The sequence below is a fragment of the Takifugu rubripes genome, unplaced genomic scaffold (assembly GCF_901000725.2).
Source record: "Takifugu rubripes unplaced genomic scaffold, fTakRub1.2, whole genome shotgun sequence".
Taxonomy (NCBI): Eukaryota; Metazoa; Chordata; class Actinopteri; order Tetraodontiformes; family Tetraodontidae; genus Takifugu; species Takifugu rubripes.
In genome coordinates this window covers 41,783-50,425 of record NW_021821594.1, presented here as the reverse complement: position 1 = coordinate 50,425, position 8,643 = coordinate 41,783, and the positions used below count along the sequence as shown (strand labels likewise).

The 8,643-nt window shown below is 39.7% G+C and overlaps 1 pseudogene; it reads left to right on the top strand.

Moving 5' to 3' along the window:
• The first annotated feature begins 5 nt into the window (after positions 1-5).
• Positions 6-889, top strand: LOC101070579 (forkhead box protein G1-like; annotated as a pseudogene).
• The last annotated feature ends 7,754 nt before the right edge of the window (positions 890-8,643 follow it).

Genomic DNA, 8,643 nt, shown 5'->3' with positions numbered 1-8,643 from the left:
CCGACAATCTCAGCCTAAATAAGTGTTCGTTAAGGTTCCGCGGCACTACGACGACCCGGGCAAGGGCAATTACTGGATGCTGGACCCGAGCAGCGACGACGTTTTCATCGGGGGGACCACAGGGAAGCTCCGCAGACGCTCCGCGACCTCCAGGGGCAAACTGGCGATGAAGCGCGGACTGCGCTTCGCTCCGCTCGGTTTGGGGATTAACGAGAGGGCGAACAACCCGCTGTACTGGCAGATCTCCCCATTTCTATCCCTGCACCATCACCATCACCATCACCCGCACTACAATGGCTCCACGTCCGGTTTCTTAAACCAGACAACCGGCTACGGCTCTCTTGCCTGCGGTGGAGCAGCTGAGTAACGGGGACCTCGGGCGCTCCCTCCTCGGCGGATCTCCTGCCGGTGCGCTGGGCTTGACGAACAGTTACGGGATGAGCTCGTCATCGGTCGGGCTCCTATCGGGTCAGACTGCCGGTTATTTTGTGTCAGGGACCCAGCACACGGCAGCGGGGTCGCCGGGTGGGGGGACGCAACCTCCACCCCCTCCACCGCCGCATCTCCAGCAGGGCGCAGCGGGCTTTGGCGGCCTGTCGACTGGCAGCCCCCCGCAGTCTCTTCTGTCAGACTCCCTCAGAAACAGCTCCATACCGGCCTTCTCCCCGGGCGTTTCTGGGGGGTTCCCTGGAGTACTGTCCCATCAGAAGAGGGTGACCTCAAACGCGTTCCTAAACTGAGCCTTTTCTGGCCCCGCACCGGGATCAGGACACCGCAGATTCAGGGCAGAAAAGAGCTGTTAAATATCAAACATGAATATATATGTGAAGGGAAACGTTTGTGCCAGGCAGCTGCGCGATTATTCACACTTTTTCCTCACATTTTATTTGAAAAAGGGAAAAGTTTAGTAGTTGAACTAGACTACCAAAGGTTACACTTTATTTCAGTATTTAGATCCTGTACAAAGGTTTTCAGTTCGTTTATTTATGGTTTGTATTTATTGCACTTGTATTTAAATTCTATTTTCCGTGTGTATTCTTTGGGGGCGGTGGACACGACTGCGGGACAATCATAACTGGTTTGATTTTCTGAAAGAAAAAAACGTTTTTAGTGTAAGCCAGTAAATCGTGAACACGAAGCCTTAAAGTGAGCAGAAACAATCAGGGTTCGAGGGAAAACAAGCCTACAAACATCATATCTACTCAGGTCGGAGCCGGAGGCCTAAATTCCATGTCCCTAAAAGTGAAGAGTCTCTGTACAAAATCAGCCAGAAACGATGAAGAAAAGATAGCAAAGTAGAAGAATGTTGCTGCTTTTTCTTCTTCCGATGATCAGAAACAATCAAGATTCTGGAATTCAATTCTTCACAGTTTAATTATGCACAACTGAATTTTACGTATATGTATGTTCAAAAGAGCGCCATCTTCGTGTGCGTGCGCGCGCGTGTGCGCACGTGTACCAACCATTTCGTCCTGGCGTGCGTCTCAAAAGGCCGAAAAACAAAAACGACCTTTCTGACTGAATCATATTGAACTGATTAGTGCTATGATTTCTTTATGTTTTGCTGATCCATTTTGGTCTTTATGAGGCCCGAACACACGCGCGTCAAATGTTAATCAGATTTTTTGTTTTGTTTTATGAAATAAACTACAGCAGATTTCAGGTTTCCGCTCAAATAAAATTGTTGAAACTTATTTTTCTATTTTAACATTTTTTAAAGACATTTTTTAGAACTTGTGACGGAAGCCACCTCATTGGATCTGATATCAAAATCGAAATGGTCAATCAGCCTTTTCTAGATCAATAATTCCTATGTTTTACTTCAACATGATTTTATTTGAACAATCTTTATTCAAACATTCAGTAATTTCTGCTCACTCAGCACTGCTGCTTCCTTATTCGAGTTTGAAGGAATTTGAATTTATTATTGAAATAAGAAAACAGTTCACACTCAGCTAAACTCAGAATACACACACAAATACACTTTGGTCAAACCTGATTTTGACTAAAACAAATTTCAACTATTTTAGCTTCACGTTTCTGTTGTCTTTTCTATTATATTCAGTTAAATTTTTTAAGGATTTGCTGAATTGAACAGTGCAAAAAACTTCACAATAAAAGACAGATAACAATATCTTCCGAAAACGTGAACCTGAAAGTCATTTTTTCTGATTTGTTCTTCTGCTCAATGGGTTTTCGTCTTTTTATTTTATTTATTTGTGTGTTTTTTGCACTTTTGTCATTGTTGTTTACTGTACAAAATCTGTTTGGTTCTGTAGGTTTGTTTTTCAATTAAAAAGGAGAAATAACCTGAAGTTCACATGAGATTTTATTTTATGATTCTTTAAAACAAAAACATTCAAACATTAAGTTTTAAGCGCTCGAGTTTTATTTTCAGTAAAAAAATTTAAAAAGTCTCGTGTTCAGTGATTCCTTTTGTATTTCAAGGGGCTTTTCATCAGTTGTTCCCATAGTTGCAGTTGTTTGCTTGACTTTTAAAATTGTTAGTTCTATCTTTGAGTCTTTTTAATTTCAGGATCACAGTTTTCAGAAGAATAAAATAAAATATTTAACATCAAGAAACTTTAGTTGACTCAATCTTTGTTCAAAGCATTTTTAAAAAACACTTTTTAGGTGTAATTTGTTTTTTAAATATAGTTTCTAACAGTTATTAGACATCTTAATATTTTATAAGGGGCTAACAACAGTTGAATCGCACGCGTGTGTTGTGGTTGTGGGTGTGTGTGTGTGTGTGTGGTGTGTGTGTGTGTGTGTGATTGTTATTCTGACTGTTCTTCTAGTCTAATCTTGCAAATCGAGACAGAACAAAAAACACTAATATTCTCACCCAAAACTTAATTGATGAAAATTTTGATAAACTGAAATTCTATAAGATTGAGATCTTCTTATTAAACTAAACTGAAGGTTAATGTTCAAATTAGGAAATTAATTTGTGGCTGATAACATGTAAATACTATTACCACATTGGGCACCAAATATCTTCCATATCAAGTCTCTTTAAAGAACTCAAAATCATAAATTAAAAATGAAATGATGTCAATGTGAACAACACATATCAAACACACACACACACACACACATCAAAACCTCTGACAGTAAATTTAAACTTGGGGTCTTAGATCAACAAACTCGGCTCATCATACCCCTAATGTCCAGAAACCATGGTCACCCCAAACACAAGTCTGAGGTCTGTGGGAGGAAGATGGACACTGTGAGGGGACCACTGCTCCACGCTGCTGCTCCAACCCCTCAACCATAGTGAAAATACACCATTTGTAAGAATTTAAATGTGGTATATCAAAGAAAAGTTGTGAAACCATTTTTCTTTTTGACTCTCTTCCCTGCTCTCTCTCTCTTTCCCACTTTTGTGTTTTGCCCCCCCATTTGTTTCTGTGGCTTTAAAAGACAAAAAAAAAAAGAATATAGGTCAGCGTAAAGCTGTAGCACTGTGGGCAGGGCTAAGAGCATACGGGAGGGCCCATGATGGTGAATCCTGCAAGATGTCATCAGAATGCTATGTCCAGATTGGCTGTTTGATTCCAATTGAATTTATTTGACCATAAATCAATATCTTAAATTAATATTAAGCAAATAAAACATTTGAATTATTCAAATGGTTAGCAGAACATTGAGACTCCTGACAGACAGCAGGAGGACAGAGATGAGAGAAGAGGACAGGACAAGACAAGACAGGAGGGTGCTATTAGCTCCTCCAGGTAGGATGGAGATAGGCCTTTGTGGACCTTGTAGGTCAGAAGTAGAATTTTAAAACATAATGTAGATTTAATTAGCAGCCAATGGAGAAGCCAGTACACGAGTCATGTGATCTCTGTTGTCAGAACCTGTCAGAAGTCTGTTGGATCAACTGGAGGCTTCCCCTGATCATGAGCTACTCTTGTCCAGCCAGAACAAATTTTGGACTAACATTTTAGCACAATCAGAAGTGCAATATAAACATCATATAAACACAGTTTGAACCAAATTAACAACATAAAATATTTGTACATTTCATGAAAACAAATTAAAAAACAAAGAAATTATAAAGGATAAAAATGATCAAAGAAATTCCAAATAAAACAAGTTTTTGACTCTAAAAAAAAATAAACAAATCGGATAAATTCTAAAGAAGTGGATGATCAGAAATGACCCAGAACTGACCATATTGATGCTGTTACAAGAAAGTCTGCAATCAAAGAAGAAAGTGTCAATGAAGTGAATGCTTTGCTGAGGGAAGATTATTGATCTATTATTGTGCTTTTTGTTCGTGGATCCACAGTGAAGCCACAGAGACTTCCATGAGAACCCATCGATGCATCCTAAAGAAGCTACAGCAAGTGACTGTAGCTCTTCACCACCATCAGAATACCTCCTACAGTGCTTTTCTAGGCTATACACTATTAGCCGTGTTAGTTTTACTTTACACCAGGGCACCTCTTGAAGGGGTGGGTTTGAAGGCGGCCTGAAACTCATTTGTCTCCCATAAATGCCATGAATGTTGTTTCGTTTTTCATGTGAAGAGAGAGACCATAGACTACAATCACACAGGAAAATTAGGATTATTGGTCTGAGATTTATGTTTCTGACGGTGAAACGCTTAATTTGTTGCCGTTATCACAGAGCTCCTCACCAGGGTCGATACAGGTGCCACAGCTGAACCACTGAAAACACACAAAAGTCAGATTAACAATTGAAAAGCGCAGCAGCTGAGATGTCCTGAGGTCTCTAACTGCGGAACCAACCAGTCACATTCCAGGCAAACTGGACATCTGTCCACACCAGGGTGGGGCAGCTCTCAGGTGTAACACAGGAAGGTGGCACAGGTAAACTGCTAAATCAGTGAAAGTGCAAGTAGTGCAGTGGGTCCTGTCTTTTTTCGAGGCATCTGTCCACCCAGACTGGTCTGTGGTCATGTGACCACTCGGGCAGAGCGTTAATCTAATCTGCAGAGCTGAAGTTTAAAGAGGGAATGTTCAGACCCCCCACAGGTGCTAAACAAAGTCCTTCATGGGTTATTAGCTTCAGTCAGCTAATCCTGGTCTGAGGAACAGCAGGACAGGACGAGGAAGTGGACCTGAAATAATCAAGACAAGAAAACTTTAACACCAGATGATCATCAGCAAAGAACACAAGAGTTTAATGAAAAATAAATTGAGTGTTTGTAACCATTAAAATACAACACTGAACTAAGCTAACACTCATTCAGCTGCATGCTAAAAGCTAAAATACTACAAATGAAACTAGCAGTAATGACTCATCATAAAAGAACGGGACAGAGAGGACAAAGGGTTAAGTTATACTGTGGAAAGAAAATACAAAAAAGACCGGGTTTACAGGCACAGAGAATAAATGGACTGGTTATACTGGAAGCGAGAACATAAATCAACTGATACGTCTGATGTTCAGATTTCAAATGGTGGAAAAACAGATTTCTTAATAAAGTTGGAAATTTTGATAAATCAATTAGAAAATGTTGAAATAATCTTTCGGCTCTTTCATAGAAAGATCCAAATCCAACAGCGTTCAGGTCAACACTAAATCCAACAGTCGAACAGAACGACTGAGGCCTATGTTCATATCATCCAATCAAGATGATTGACAGCTGGAATTATCATAGAAACACAAACTTCATTTATTGATATTCATGTTAAATATAAAATGTCAGTGTATTCAACGTGTTTCACAGTATTTTAATGAAATCATTTAATAATTTCTCATTTGGCTTGTTTTATTTATTACTTGAATTGTTTTTAGCATGTTTGTGTTTTTTTTGCTTATCAGTAGTAAAATGATTTGTTAAAAAAGAAACAAGTTAAACATACAAATAAAAGCTTCAAACATATTTTCAAAAATGTGAAGAATAAATTATTTGAAATAGTACCAAGACTATAAATTACTTTAATAACAACGTTAATAGTACAAAACAATATAAAAGCAAGCAGTCAATAAATACATGTGAGTGAGTGTATGTGTAAATACATCATGAAATTAATTTCAATCTAAAAGAATCATTGTTATTCATTTATTCTTTTTAATTTGTTTCTTATTAAGTTAATTAGATTCATTTAAAATGATTTGGACAACTTTATCATTTGAAAATGATTTTTCAGGAACAGGGAGGAATCTGATGATGCGACATTGCTTAGACCACAAACACACTGTTTCCAACAAAAATGATCCTACAAAAATTATTTTGTAGTTTATCGTTATGTTTTATATTTCTATGGGTTGGAAAATTCTTGGCTGTTGACCATAAACTGTTTGAGCTCCTGTTTGATTATTTACTAGTTCTGAATTTTGGTTTACATTAATCTAAGGTTAAATTATTTTTGAAAGTTTTTTTTAAAAAGATAATTAAAAAGTATTTTGTGAGAAGGTGGGACACAGTTGGAGCGCCGACATTGGCTTTTAAGTTTCTGACGTTTTTCAGGTTCATGACCTTGAACTTACTAGTTGTTTTTTGTGACAGCGTTGTCGCGCAGTAACGTGCTGCCATATCTTTAAACAACATAAGAAATACCTTTTGAAAAAAGTTCGTGACCTACTGGCTGATGCTCACCCCGCCCCTAGTGAAGATCGCGTGCAGCAACTAGGCAACTGCCAGCGTGCTGATGGGAGCGCTACTGCAGCACACCCCGGCGACGTGACCTTCCCTTGCCGAGTGCTTCCTGAGCATGCTCAGTCGCGTCGCCAGTGTTTCGTGACAACACTAATGGTCTGCATGGATCATTGGCACGCAGCGTCACCTCTGGTTAGAATTATCTCAATCTCGCTGTTTTACAGGGTGCCCGAGTGGGCTACCCAGGTGCCAGTTAGACTCCGCCCCTAACCTCCCAGAACCTCCGTCACCCCTTCCTCCACATAAAAATTTGGTGGAAGAAATTTTAACATACTCTTGATGCTAACATTGGTGACTAACATCTCTACACACTTCCATTCTTCTTTAGGACTCGTTCCTTCCCTTGTTCCTTCACTCCTTTCCTTCCTTCAGTCCTTTTTCACATTAAGAAACATTGTTATTTAAATTCCTGCACTTAAAGTGATCTGGCATGAACTTTGGTTTAGGAGGAGGAGCTCTGACTAGCATAACTAGCTTGCTGGCTAATTTAACGAGGAGGAAATTATTCATTGTCCGATTCCACTCCTTTAAGAGGATCAGCGAAGAAAAAATGTTTTTTTACAGAAGATTTTGTTCTTATTGTTCTGGTTTAAGCTGCTTTTCCACCAGCAGTCAGCATGTAACGACTTCACAAATGTGAGGTCAAAGGTCAAAGACACTCTGACCTCACACAGGAAATTCAGGCCAAAAGTACAACCAGTATGTTTGCTTTCTCTGTCCCAGTATAACTAATTCATTATTTCATCATTTCTAGAAGAAGTGGTGAGTCCTGCACTGGTAGATGATCTGATATTGGTTTCTGTCAGAAGTTGGAGAACATTCCCAGTTGGTGTTTAACTTTGATATTTTGGCTTTTTTTTTGGAGATCAGAAGAGAATACCAGTGAAGGAAAAGTTGTGAAGAACAGAGGAACCAGAGGCACAGCAAGGTCAGAGGAACACTGAGGTCAGATGTCTGACAGCCTGGATGAGACAACACGGAGTAGATGGACAGATCAGGAAGAACAACCAGACAGAAAAGAGGAGGAAATATCAAGTAGGGCAGACGGCCTGTCTGTCAAACAGACAGCGAGACAGGCAGGTGTAAGAACCAAACAGACTGCTGGACGTGAAACATCCAGAAGATGGACAAACCAGATGGACGCACAGGCAAACGTTTGAGCAAAGATGAAACAAACAGCTGCCATCCATGACAACAGTCCAAATCAAGAAGTCTCCATCTATGCAAGAGGACACTCCACTAAAGAGGACACATGTTGTGAAGAAGACATGTCTCACAAGCTCATGTCTTCTAATTAGAACATATATACTGGGGCCATGTATGTAGGGGAGGACAAGTGTCTGTAGGACTTGTTTCTGTCTGATGGTGATTTTGGGGGTGATTTTTTTTTGACTAATGGTTCTGAAGTACCAACAAAATCAGAACAGTAAAAGACAGAAAACTAGGAAGAAAAGGAGGAAGAGGAGTAGTAGGAGGGTTACCCGGTGGTAACCTCCTTTCCGGGTGGGGGTGGTTTGTTTGGGCTCCACCCATTCTTTCCCCTATGATGGTCTGCTGAGAACCATTGTAAGAGCCAATGAGAAGACCATGACCCTAACCCTCCTCCTCCCCTCATTTCCCTTCCTTTCCCTCTCCTCCTCCTATCCCCCCCACCCTCCTCCCTCTCCTCCTCCTCATGGTGAAAACAATCATCACAATTACTGCATTAAAGCCATACACACCTCAGCTGTTTGCAAATATCAACTTCAGATGCTGTTATTAATTAAATGCTACTTCATTTCAAAATTCAAATGATCTAATTTACATATGTATTCCATTTTAAACTCTTTACTGAGCTAATTTTTAAACTGTATTCAGCATTTTTTCTTTGAGTGTAGAAACTGATTTACTTGGGTTACTCAGTTTTGTTTTGAAGTGACTTGAACACAATGTCTACGTGAAAATGGACATTTCACTTGAAACATCTGAGCTCCGTCAATGAGCAACAACACTTTGATTTATATGAG